Source organism: Ixodes scapularis, unplaced genomic scaffold, assembly GCF_016920785.2.
Source record: "Ixodes scapularis isolate PalLabHiFi unplaced genomic scaffold, ASM1692078v2 PGA_scaffold7__128_contigs__length_106722199, whole genome shotgun sequence".
Lineage (NCBI taxonomy): Eukaryota > Metazoa > Arthropoda > Arachnida > Ixodida > Ixodidae > Ixodes > Ixodes scapularis.
The window spans coordinates 43389464-43402157 of record NW_024609882.1 but is presented as its reverse complement, the minus strand read 5'-3'; the positions used below and the strand labels follow the sequence as shown (position 1 = coordinate 43402157).

Here is a 12694-nt window from a genome sequence, read left to right as displayed (position 1 = left end):
TGAATCGACTCAATATGGAAAAGAAAATCTTGATTTTTTCGCGGGGATTATTGCATCTCGATTATTTATAATGCTTTGTAAGCCACAAATCCTTTACTGTTTTTTTTGTTTTTTTTTTACTATGCCGCTTATTCAGTGAGTTGCGAGCTGCAGTGTGAGTATGGCTTCTTTTGATATTAGTCAAGTAGTCTAAACGAACGCCATGACACAAAGAAAAAATCACATTTGGCAGTTTCCGTAAACTCCCTTTGTTGAGACGAGTAGCGCAACCCAATCGACTTTTAAAAGCCTCTAAGCTGGAGAGCGCGTCGAAAGGGCTAACGCATAAGGGAGAAGTAAAAAGCGAAGACGCTTGATGCTGCTGTTTTTTCCAGCTACATATCTGCAAACCGCTTCCTAACCTTGCTATTTTTTTAGTCCCCTGCGATTCCTAGCATTCACGCTCCTTTGAGTCGGCGGTAAGATCAAATGCTACTGCTGTTCTTAGTAAATAGGGGCTTTCGCTTTCGGTGCATCCACTCTGCCCCTCTGGGTCCTACTTAACTCCCTCCTCACCCTCTCTCGTCCTACTCTACCGACGACAGCAGACGTTCAAACCTTTTACCAGAAGCCGGCACAAGAGGTTCCCCTCTCCGGCGACCGGTGGGACAGGCTTGAAGAGAGAGTGTGGCGACAGGAATTTTGAGCCGAGCTGAAAACTATTTTGCGCGCTTGCCTCTCAGTGACGCCTGGCGTCATTTTTATCAATGACTGCGGCGATGGTGACGATCAAACAGTCTGCTGCCTTCTGTGTTTTCTTACGCACTCGAAATATTTTGGTTCCGCATTTTCGTTTACTTACATTTTAAGTTTATTTTTGGTCATAAGCAATATAATTAAGTAGATTATTGTTTGATTTACCATAGTAATAGTCGTTGTATGGATGAATGCATACTGCAGAAGCCATTTATTTTGGTGGTGGTTTGCGCTACCTAGCCGTTTTTTTTTTTTATAGTGAATCCCCACCTAGTCACACTCCACAAGCGGAAAATACTCGTCTCTAATTGCCTTGGTCTCACCGTGCAGATATTGTCTTCTCAGGTTTCTATCAAAATTTTAGAAAAGAAAACTTTATTTAGATTACAAAATGACAACTCAGTTCTGAGAACGACTCTGCCTGGTATAATTTAGAATGTGTTCTGGCAAGCATTACTTCAAATGAACAGTTGTACAAACTCAACAAACTACTTTTCGTAGTAAATCAACTTAAAAAAAAGAAACTACTCTTGCCGCCGTTTAAAGTTTTGGAACGCCCAACTCTGGTCGTGGTAAAATTTCCTTCGCCTTATTAACAAGGAACCTCCGGCGGTTTTTCGAGCCACGTTAACTAAATACATTTTTTGGAATATCCAGATTTTACTTTTTCCGGCACGCTATTTATTATCTCTATATTCGAAGTAGCTACTGAAAAAACGGCAAACGAAGGCGACGCCAAAACCAACATTCAAATTTCCCCGCACTCTGGAGTGGGGTGACGTCACACGTTGCATAATTTGCCAGTCGAAACTAGACCGGGCAGTCTAAAAACACAATCCCTCGCGCATGCTTCTTTCTTTATTTTTTTTATTTTTTTTTTCTGGCGGGAGTTTAGTTATCATTTATTTCACACCATCAAACTTATTGTAACCAGTTGGAAGAACGCAGCATGTGACCTTATTGCTCCATATTGCAACATCTGCGTCATGGTTTCAGAGTTGCAAGTCGAGCCTTTCAGCCTCTCAAATCAAATTTAAAACTTCGAAAACGAAAACGCTCGAAAATATATTGTGCTTGCAATTTAGGTTACTACACTTCGTTTCAGCTTAAGTCTAGATCAACGTTACTAATATGCTGAGTTCGGAAACTCACCCACTCACCCTTGAAACCCGGACCGCACGCGTTCACCGAAGCCAAACCGGATACGATAACAGCGCCGCCCTTTAGCGACGAGTCCAAACATGAAACTTACATAGCTACTGCGAAATCGCACTGCGGGATGGCGCCACCGACCCTTGTTCGAGCGACTCGACCCGAACCAATACGTGCAGCCGCGCAGTTCCCGGAGTGGCCGCTGCGGGGGAAGTGGCGGCGTTGCGATCGCTTTTAATTCTGTTCTCGAGTGATTTTCTTTTTCAAAACGAACTCGATGGCATTTTCTAAAGGGGCTGTTCTATTAACGTTGGTCCAGATGTAGCCGACGCTACGAGGTAGACCAAACAAGTAGACTTCAATGCACATGTCACTATGCATTTTTTTTCTGTTTATAACTTGTGCAGCGATGTTAGATCGAATACAGAAACATTACGTACACCACGGTTGTGCGCTTTTGACACTGTTTGATTTGTCCCATCAGCTTGTAGCGTCAGCTGCTCTCTAGTTAAGGGAAACGAAGCACAGTTCAGATCTGTGTGTGTTGAACAAATTCGATGCAAATCAGTCACTCCAAGATATTCAAGAATCAACGTAACAAAATAGTATGAAAAAACAAATTCGTGTATTTTTTTTAATATTATATACATTATGCTTCCTTGCATTATGTTTTCTGAAGTTAACATGTGGGAGCCTTTCAGTTTGTTATACGCCTCGCAAGTGGGCTCATTTTCGTCTTCTGCGCATGAGAAAGGAAGTAGCGGTGACGTCAGAACGCCGAGCCCTGATTGGCTGATCGCGACCCCCTATCTGAGCGTCGTCTGCTCCTTTGCAACGTCGTCTGCTCGCAACGTCGTCTGCGTCTGTCTTACCTTTCCTGCAACTTTTGAAAGTGCAGGTCTTTACGAGCGAGCTCGACTTCGCCTTTCAGAGAGAGCAGACGAAATAACTCGAGCGGTACGTTGTTTTTCTCTAACAACTAGCAGACGCGCATCAAGGAGGGAAGTCAAAGGACTCACAGGCGAGGTATCCCGAGGCGCCGAGGTTTGTTTGCTAAGAACCGAGAGGTGAGCGTGTTAGTGTCCGCAAGTTCCCTCCCAAATACTTTTAGGTGCGGAGCGTCTCTTGCTCGGGTCTATGTCCCGCGGCGTCGTAGTCCGCACTCACACTACGCATGCGCAACTCTCCTCCTTTTCCCTCTCCAACAGCTGCGCGTTACTCTCTCCGCTCTCTCTCTCTACCAGCTGCGTGCAGTTCGCGTGCGTTCGCTTCTGCTCACACCGCGCGCGCACGCAGGGGTTTGGACAACCTGCGGGCGGTGTGGAAATCTACGTCAAGCGTTCCGAGAAACGTTCCGTCAACGCGCTGGGCCTACAACTGCGCCCCACTGCTGACCAACGTAGCAACAGCGAGCATTGTGCCGCTAGCGTCTACGGCGTTAACGTCATGACCATGTACCTCGCACCCAACCTCCCGCGCACAGCCGTGGAGCAGTACATCGACGAGGCCATGGGTGACTACCAAAAGCAATACGCAGACACACATCCTTTCATGCACATTGGCGACTTTAGTGTCAACGTCATGAAGAGCCATTGGATAGTTGAGTACATGTCATCACACCACTCGCTGCAACACGTATCATACGACGACGGCAAACAACAGCCAACTACCATTCACGGCACATGCATTGATCACGTCTTCACCAATTTCAAGATCCACCCACTGCACCAAGATCCCCTCACGGTTCACTTCAGCGACCACAGAGCCATCCTCATCAAAGCAAAGTGCACACCTCAGGTACTAGACGCTGCTCAATAAAGACCTTCGTTAACCGCTTCACCTTCGTCTACGCAATTAAAACAATTACACCATCTTCCCGAGGGGAACCATGGGGTGATGCGGAGCATCGCGGAGTTTCCAACAACGTTCACGCGATGTGTGGTAACCAACGCAAGTTAACAACGTAATAACACGCAAGTTAACAACGTTACTAACACCGTTAATAACACCGTTAATAACGATCCGCGATGCTCCGCATAACCCTATGGTTCCCCTCGGGAAGATGGTGTAATATTTTTGGCTCTGCTGCATTCATTCCAACGGGTTGTAGCGTGGGACTGCCGCTCGTAGTGAAACGGGGTATAATAAATTCGCCATGAAATAAAATTCGGCAAAAGATAGACTTCAATTTGAAAACAACCGCCAGGGATGGGCAGTATTTCAAATACAAGTATTTGAAATAGGTATCTCAAATACTTTGTGTATTTTGCATTTGTAGTTAATTACAAATGGGGTAATGTATTTGACGTGTGTATTTAAATACTAAAACGTGGATATTTCAAATACAATTGTAATTAAATACAATTTTGTGGGCGAAAATACATCCCTCAAATTTATTGTCACTGTCCGGATCAGGAAGAAAACTACGTTCTGCACCGAATGCAGTGTCTCTCAATCAAGCACAAGTGTTTAGTGACTTTGTGATTACGGTGCTAGTCCAGGGCAAGAACAGTGACGAAATCGACGCTCACAGGCAGACTGGCTAAATAAGTGCCTCAAACAACTTGGGACGCTTTCCAGCCTGATTTCCAACCACATTTTTGCCTGGAACATTCTAAACTCGCGGGTCGTCCAGATTTTCGTAACTGGTGCGAGTTGCAATAGTAAAACATTATCTAGATAGTGCTGCGCGTCTTGGCCGTCTCGGTTCTTTGTTGGTCTATACCGAAAAGTAATCGACAAGAAAAGCTGCTTGAAGCTCTGTACTTTTTTCACATATTACGTCCAAGCTGATTACAATTTTTTTGTGATTATATTTCTATTGCGTTACTAGAGCCTCGCACACCAACTCCCGAGTGTGCAATGCAAAATTAAAATGAGATACCTAGAAACCCGTTGCAGGTGCCCTGAAGTCGCTGACGCAAATTTTGAGGAATGTATTTGGAAAAGTATTTGGAGGAGACCAAATACATTCGGTTGTATTTGTATCTTGTACTTAAATGCTTTTTTGGAAATGTAATTAGATTTGTAATTAAATACATTTTTGACGAAGTATTTTGTATTTGTATTTCGATACATATTTGCGTGTATTTTGCCCATCCCTGACAACCGCCCACGAAGGCTAGCGAATCTACAGCAGTATAACAATAACAATTTGATTCGTTTGGAGGCTTTAGCCGTGCTGACGCAACACCCTAAGAAATACATCTTTAGAATACACGATTAAAAAATATTTTTTCTCAACGATAGTATTTATAATGATGTTTACTTATTATAAAACCAAACAGGAAGGACACGATTGGATATTGAACTTCTATCTTTTTCTCTAAGGAGTTGCAAAATGCACAGACATTCGATGGAACAAAGGATTCCGATTCGTATTGGATTTCTCCTGTCTTTTTTTCTCCTTAGTTGAAGAGCCAATAGAGTGTGCAGGCGCGAAAATGCCACCATCCTTTTCTGCATCCTTATTTTTTTTATTATTATTTTTTTTGTGCTAAATATACGCCTAAAAGTTTGATCTAAACTTCCGAGACGACAGATAATAGGATAGTGAAGTGAAAAAAAAAAAAAAAGAAAAAAAGTCAACAGGGGAATTAAAAATTTTGATGAGCGATCAAAGCCTCTCGTTTCCGGGTAAGAGTAACTGCGCAAATCTATGCGGAGGGCAAGTTCGTCAGCTTCTTGCGCAGGGGGTAGCGGTGACGTCAGAACGCCGAGCCCTGATTGGCTGATCGCGACCCCCTATCTGAGCGTCGTCTGCTCCTTTGCAACGTCGTCTGCTCGCAACGTCGTCTGCGTCTGTCTTACCTTTCCTGCGACTTTCGAAAGTGCAGAGGCAGCTTCACAGAACGATCTTACGCCAAAAATGTGCGTAAGACAAAACTTAAGACCAAATTCGTATTCATGAAACGAAATTTTCGTAAGTTTTGCGCAGGTTACGACGAAATCCTACGACAGCTCCGAAGCTGTCTCACGCACTTTTACGCTCAAATCAGCATGGCCGACAGCGTCGCGGTCGCGACGACCCACGGACGTTTATTTTTCTACGTGCGCTTCTCACGCGTCCCGACTTCAAGCAGCGAGAAAAAAGTAAAAAGAACCTGAAACAGACCACGACGAACAAGAACGCTGGATCCACAAACACCCGGGAAAAGCTCCAACGGCCACAATTCCACCGAGCGTGACCAACGAGCACAGCAGTTAGGCCTACCAGGCACTCCGCGACTCGGCGACCGTCTGCCCACGACCGGCTGGCGTGCTGAATGGAATATGCCCGCGCGACCCTTGTGAACCCTTCCCGTAATATACACTGATCGCTGACCTCAATTTTAGATTAAGAGGTCAATTTCTTCCTCTTGTTATCTCCTTGTTTCCAGAGGCAACGGTGACTCTCGCCGGTGAAAAAGCGGTGAATCTCCGACAGACGCAGGAAAGGTAAAGCAGCCATCGCTTTGACTAGCAGACGTAAAGCAGACGACGTCAACTGCACCAACCCGCCGACGCCGTTAAAGAATGAGGGGTCTCGCCGCACGCGAAAGGAGGGAAAAATTGAAAAAAAAATTACACCATCTTCCCGAGGGGAACCATGGGGTGATGCGGAGCATCGCGGATCGTTATTAACGGTGTTATTAACGGTGTTAGTAACGTTGTTAGTAACTTTGTTAACTTGCGTGTTATTACGTTGTTAACTTGCGTTGGTTACCACACAACGCGTGAACGTTGTTGGAAACTCCGCGATGCTCTGCATCACCCCATGGTTCCCCTCGGGAAGATGGTGTAATTTTTTTAATTGCGTAGACGAAGGTGAAACGGTTAACGAAGGTCTTTATTGAGCAGCGTCTAGTACCTGAGGTGTGCACTTTGCTTTGATGAGGATGGCTTTGTGGTCGCTGAAGTGAACCGTGAGGGGATATTGGTGCAGTGGGTAGATCTTGAAATTGGTGAAGACGTGATCAATGCATGTGCCGTGAATGGTAGTTGGCTGTTGTTTTCGGTCGTCGTATGATACGTGTTGCAGCGAGTGGTGTGATGGCATGTACTCAACTATCCAATGGCTCTTCATGACGTTGACATTAAAGTCGCCAATGTGCATGAGAGGATGTGTGTCTGCGTATTGCTTTTGGTAGTCACCCATAACCTCGTCGATGTACTGCTCCACGGCTGTGCGTGAGAGGTTGGGTGCGAGGTACATGGTCATGACGTTAACGCCGTAGACGCTAGCGGCACAATGCTCGCTGTTGCTACGTTGGTCAGCAGTGGGGCGCAGTTGTAGGCCCAGCGCGTTGACGGAACGTTTGTCGGAACGCTTGACGTAGATTTCCACACCGCCCGCAGGTTGTCCAAACCCCTGCGTGCGCGCGCGGTGTGAGTAGAAGCGAACGCACGCGAACTGCACGCAGCTGGCAGAGAGAGAGAGCGGAGAGAGTAACGCGCAGCTGTTGGAGAGAGGGAAGAAGGAGAGTTGCGCATGCGTAGTGTGAGTGCGAACTACGACGCCGCGGGACATAGACCCGAGCAAGAGATGCTCCGCATCTAAAAATGCACGGCAACGACGCTCGTTGTTTTAATGGAGTCGCTATTACCAGCTAAACAAAAAATGTAGGGCGAATTGCTAGGATATTGTGTCGCACACATGAAACATTCTAGCCTCGCAAACTTTATTAGCGATGCTCTCACGGCTCTCTTAATCGGATAGTTTATCGCGTGCCATGTGTACACTCAATAGTTGTTCCTAAAATGAAGCGATACTACCGCTGATAAACCTGACGATCTTCTAGAGCCTCCAATACCCGAGAACTTCTCTCCCTCAGTGCGCGCAAGTGGCCGAGCTCCCACTCGCCTACCTCAGTTCTCTCATCAAAGCCTTCTGGTCATGTGCCCTCCCCCGTTAACGAATAACCATTGAGCTTCGCTTCCACGCTCATCGGGCTGCACTGATCAGGCAACTCGAAATGCTGAACGACTATGACCTAACAACACGTCACGTTAATAACGCGAAAAAAAAAACGCTGGTAGCAGCGCAACCACTATATGGGATTGGGTCAGCCGTCGATAGCAAACGCGTAAGAGTATAAAGGCTGCTACGGGCTACTTTTGGCGCTGCTTGGTTGACGTCATCAGATCTTAACGTTGTTGTGGTTTTTGTTGTTGTTGTTTTTTTTTTATTGAGTAAGATCTAGCAGCGGGAACTGATGGGCAGTACAACAAACAGTTGACCCAAAACTAAACACGTGGTTAGTTGTCTCTGACTGTGGTCCCTGACTTACACTGATTTAACTTCTTATGTACGTTTCCGCACACCGGCAAAAATAAAAAAAACCGAGGCATACAATAGTTTAATTCCCTCTCTTAGTCGAACAGACTTTTTAAGATCTTTTTAGAGCGCAGCTCTTAGGCGCCCGTTTCCGGCTTGAGCGGCGTCGACGTCGCCTTCGCCGTCGGCGTAACCGCAAGGTTACGTGACCCCCCCCCCCCCAAGGTCACCCGAAGGTCACGCAACCACCAAGGTCATCACAAGGTCACGTGACTCCCCAAGTCACGTGACCCCCCCCCTTCCCCCCCCCCCCCCGAAGTCACGTGACACCCCCCACCCTGAGTTTACGTGACCCCCTCCCCCCGAGGTCAGGTGACCCCCCGGAGCATATTCAAGAATGAGGGGAGGAAGAGGAGAAGGACGAGGAGGAGGGGTCTACCCTACCCTCACTACCCTTCCCTCTTCCTCCTCAAGAGCTGCGCTCCGATTCGGCGTTACAGGGAGTTGTAAACGGCTTTCACTTTTCATAATTATTATTAGTATTTTGAGGCTAAACAGTCGGAAGAGTTCCTTATTTGCCCACGGCTTACTTCGCCTGTTCGTAAAGGCTAACGGGTAGAGTGACTTAAATGGGTGCGGAAACGAAATGTATGTACTTTTATTCCTTTGTTTAGATGTGGTTCATGTTGTGCCGGCCATTCAAAAACACTAGCCTAGACTAGCGTTTCTGGGCTGCAGGCAGAGAATTCAATAAAACTAATTTTAAAACGAAAAAAAAAAACAGATTTTAAAATTGCATCTGGTAGCGGTCTGTGAAGCTGCGTTGGAATGCCGTCACGTCATGAGTTCCTAAGAAACAGCGCCAGTTCGCCGCAGTATCGCTCGCTCGCGGAGTTCCTGAGTTTTGAATGTGACTTGGCGGAGAACGCTAACGCGTTTACCATACTCCGCTCACCCTAAGTAGGGCTCCGTCTTTTCGGATAAATACGAAGAGCTCCGAAAAACACCCGCCGGTAAATTGTTAGTCAATTCGGATTTATCCCATAAACTCCGAATTTTGATGTGCCGATGCCCCCCCCCCCCCCCCCCCCAAGAAAAAACTAAGCAAAGACGGTGTTTCACAATTACGTTTGATCAGCGCACAGGGTCAATGGACCCGGAAAAATGCCACCACAATTACTATTAAAATCTGGGATCATTGACAAGGGGGTCTTACCGCTTATTTCGTCTAGGTTCAGGACGACAAGTCATTACACTTTCGTGTCACGACAAAACCAGTGAAAGCTATGGATCATAGAGATTCCATATAACTGGGAAGAGGGGCAGTTGAAACTTCCCAATTACATCCTTTACCACTCCACTTCGCGCTGGCGGGGGGTAGCATGAAATAGGATGGGATGAACACGTGCCTCCCAGCCACTACCTCCATGAGTTTATTTTTAAGGTATCGACGTTTATCGAAGTTACACAGGTGTGCAACTTTTGCCGTGGGACAAATTAGTACTGCCAATGGCAGTGGCCCCAATTCCAAATCCATCTGAAGGAACATTTATTTATATAAGCGCGTTTTATTTTTTCGTATCTGAGGCAGTGCCTACACGTCGAAAAAATCTGTATAGGGGAATGAACTATTGCGTAAAAAGTACTTCTACTTCACTTTAAAAGTACATTGTATTTATAGTATTTTACCACAAGTATATTTTGCCCGGTGTACTCACTACTTTACATTAAGTACATAAGCTTTCATTCGCTTTGTACTTGACTTCAAGTATTTTTTTCGATGTGCTTTATCCAACACTCACCTCGATCGTCCTGTTGTTGCCTCTGATTACTGTAAAGTGTTCTTCCACGACGTTAACACCAGTCACCCTTTCCAAAGGTAATTCACTTGCCGATTTTTACACCCCCCCCCCCCCCCCCCCACCAAAAAAAAAAAAGTGTATTTGGAATTACGTATTTAATGAGTTGTGAGTAAGACATCACGCGTGGGTGCATATGCGCACCCACGCGCGATGTAATCACGCGTACTTTTAAAGAATGGCTGTTTGGAATCGCTCGTACCTGTGTGCAAATGGCGTGCCTAAACGTCACCCGGGCAACCAAGCACGGTACAGCTTGTCGTTCGTTTGATTACCGCTCTTCGCTTGATTCTTTGTCCGCTGTCAGAAGGGTGACGTAACTTGTTGGAGCCCCCCTCCATGCTTCGCGTTCCATGTCGGACATGTCGGTTTCGGTGTTATTTCTCCGATCCGCCCTGAAGTTGCAAGTTACGTGCCGACACCCCTTTGGCTTGGACTGGATTCGGTTCCTTCGGCTTTCCCTTTGTGACGGGTGGTCACATAACTCTGGACTCTGGATCTAGCCAGTTGTCTCCGGTGTCACTTTCAATTCCGTTGTCTTTTCCGTCTGTTCCGTTCCACGCGTTCCAACGTGCCCTCCCTTCGCTGTCTCGTTTCCTGCCAACAGGCCTTCAGTCGCCTCTTCGCCACTTCCACCATCAAAAGAATGTCCGCCCGCCACCCCTCCCCGTGCTCATCTAGTCTCTTTGGCGCCTCCCCTTGACTGCCGCTTCAGAGCTCCAGTGCGACGAAGAAAGTCTTCGTCAGAGGCTCTGGCGAAATTCGGTGCTTAGTTCGTAGCACTAAGTTCTCCGTCATCTCCACTGACTGTCCACAGGCAGGGAAGACCCTCCCCTCTCCTTCGTGAATTTGGCTATCGAGATCCGAGCTCACAATGTTCTCATGCCAGCCTCCGCAAGAAGCCAGACGCCACCCATCGAGGTGTGGCGTCTCCTTTTCCTCTCTCCTCCTTTTTGACAACCTTCTCCCTCTTCCCAAAGGGTGTGATCCTGTTAAGAACTTCTATGCGGCGGTTCCAGAAAACACCTTTTGTTTTTCAGGTAAGCCGCGTTCTGTCGTGCTGATAAACAGCATCCGCCACCATCGGCATTTTGTTTGCACAGACGCATAGTTATAAGCGTCGCTTTCGGCGTTTCTGAAACCATGAAGCATGGCAAGTGACTCCGTCAACGACAGAAATATAAGTACGATTGGGGACGTATTTCAGTCGCATCAATCATGGTTTATCTGATCTTTTTTTCTTTTTTTTTTTCGGATTCGGCCGGGCGTGCCGCACGTATATATGGCCGCCGATAAGTCGACTTCTCGATCGCCGGCTTGTCTTAAGACCGAAAAAATACCGGTACCAAGAAATATCAAGAGCCAGATGATGATCCTTTGCGTCACCAACTACGCGAGCAAATGCAATCAATCATAACGCAAAAAAAGAAAAAAGCTCAGCAGGGTTGGGATTTATTTCCTCCGCGCGTGTAAAAAGACATTCGGCGAGGGTCCGTCAATATGGCTCCGGCGACCTTTCGGACTTCAAGAAGGAATTAGTTGAACATTCGCAGAGGTTGGATCTGCTACCATACAAGACGCCTGATTGAGAGCCGGTAGATTACAATGAGGACGTCGCCGAGTGGTCGGTACTTTCGCCTGCTTCCGATCTGCGGCTCCTCGAAAACACATACTAGTAAGATCGCGTTGCATGCACCGAACGGTTATCCTGCAGGAATAGCCTTCAGCCACGCCTTCTTCTTCGCTTCATTGTTTGGAAGCTTGTGTAGATGGGGGTACTTTAAGGTGTGCCAGGGCTGAGACAGTTCCTGGCGCGGCACCGACGCGACGTTGCCTCTTACGTCGATCATCAAAGTATACGCTGCACTTGATCTTCAACTGCACCGCTTTTCAAAGCGTTTCGAAACGCCTAAGCAGGACAGTCGCAAGTTGAAACTGACGCTTCGTTGGCGTCGTCTGCTTACGCACGCATTCGGCGCGGAGGAGAAATTCGACAGTGAGCGCCTAATCGACGATGACATTTCCGAATAAATGAAAGCAGAAGAAAAAAAAATGCGTTAGAGCGGTAGCCAACTCTTGACATAAGCGAGGAGAGAAAAAACTCTAAAGTCGGTTATGTGAAACAAAATTTTTAAACATCTAAAAATACGTTGCTTCTAGGCTTCAAATTTTGAGAGATGTCTAAGTATCATGCCAATCGTTTGGTAAATTTAAACGATGCATTTGGGGTAGACATGGTAACCCTGTAGCAAGGGGACTAAAAAGGACGGACAGATACGACACTTGACTTAACTTCGTTTAAAGGTGCCAGTACCGATTTATGAGAAAATAAAATGATTTTTTAGATTGTTATTTATTACCATGTTGCTTGCAAGGTTTGTTCTCCGGAGTGTTTTTGTCCTATGTGACTTTCGTGTGAGTAGGCCCCTTTCCTGATGCAAATAGTCCCATGTAGATCGCCGTCGCAACACGGGTGTTGCAAAATATTTTTTTTCTTAAGTTAGGCAAATAAACTATTTTGTTAAATATTCCCAAGAAGAACGCTTACCCTGCCCCCAAGCCCGCCCTCAAGCTCAGTGACAACAAATATCTACAAGTATTTTACGCAGAAGTTTCTTAAGTTGTTTGAATAACCTATTGTGCAATGATCTTTTTTTTCTCTTCCTTGTTCTCATCATTGTTTTCCCAATTT

General features: G+C 46.4%; 1 protein-coding gene across 2 annotated transcripts in view; it reads left to right on the top strand.

Annotated features, from left to right (window-relative positions):
• The window catches only part of LOC115320636 (cardioacceleratory peptide receptor), a 387787-nt gene that overhangs the window by 287758 nt on the left and 87335 nt on the right, over nt 1-12694 (top strand). The window lies entirely within an intron of this gene.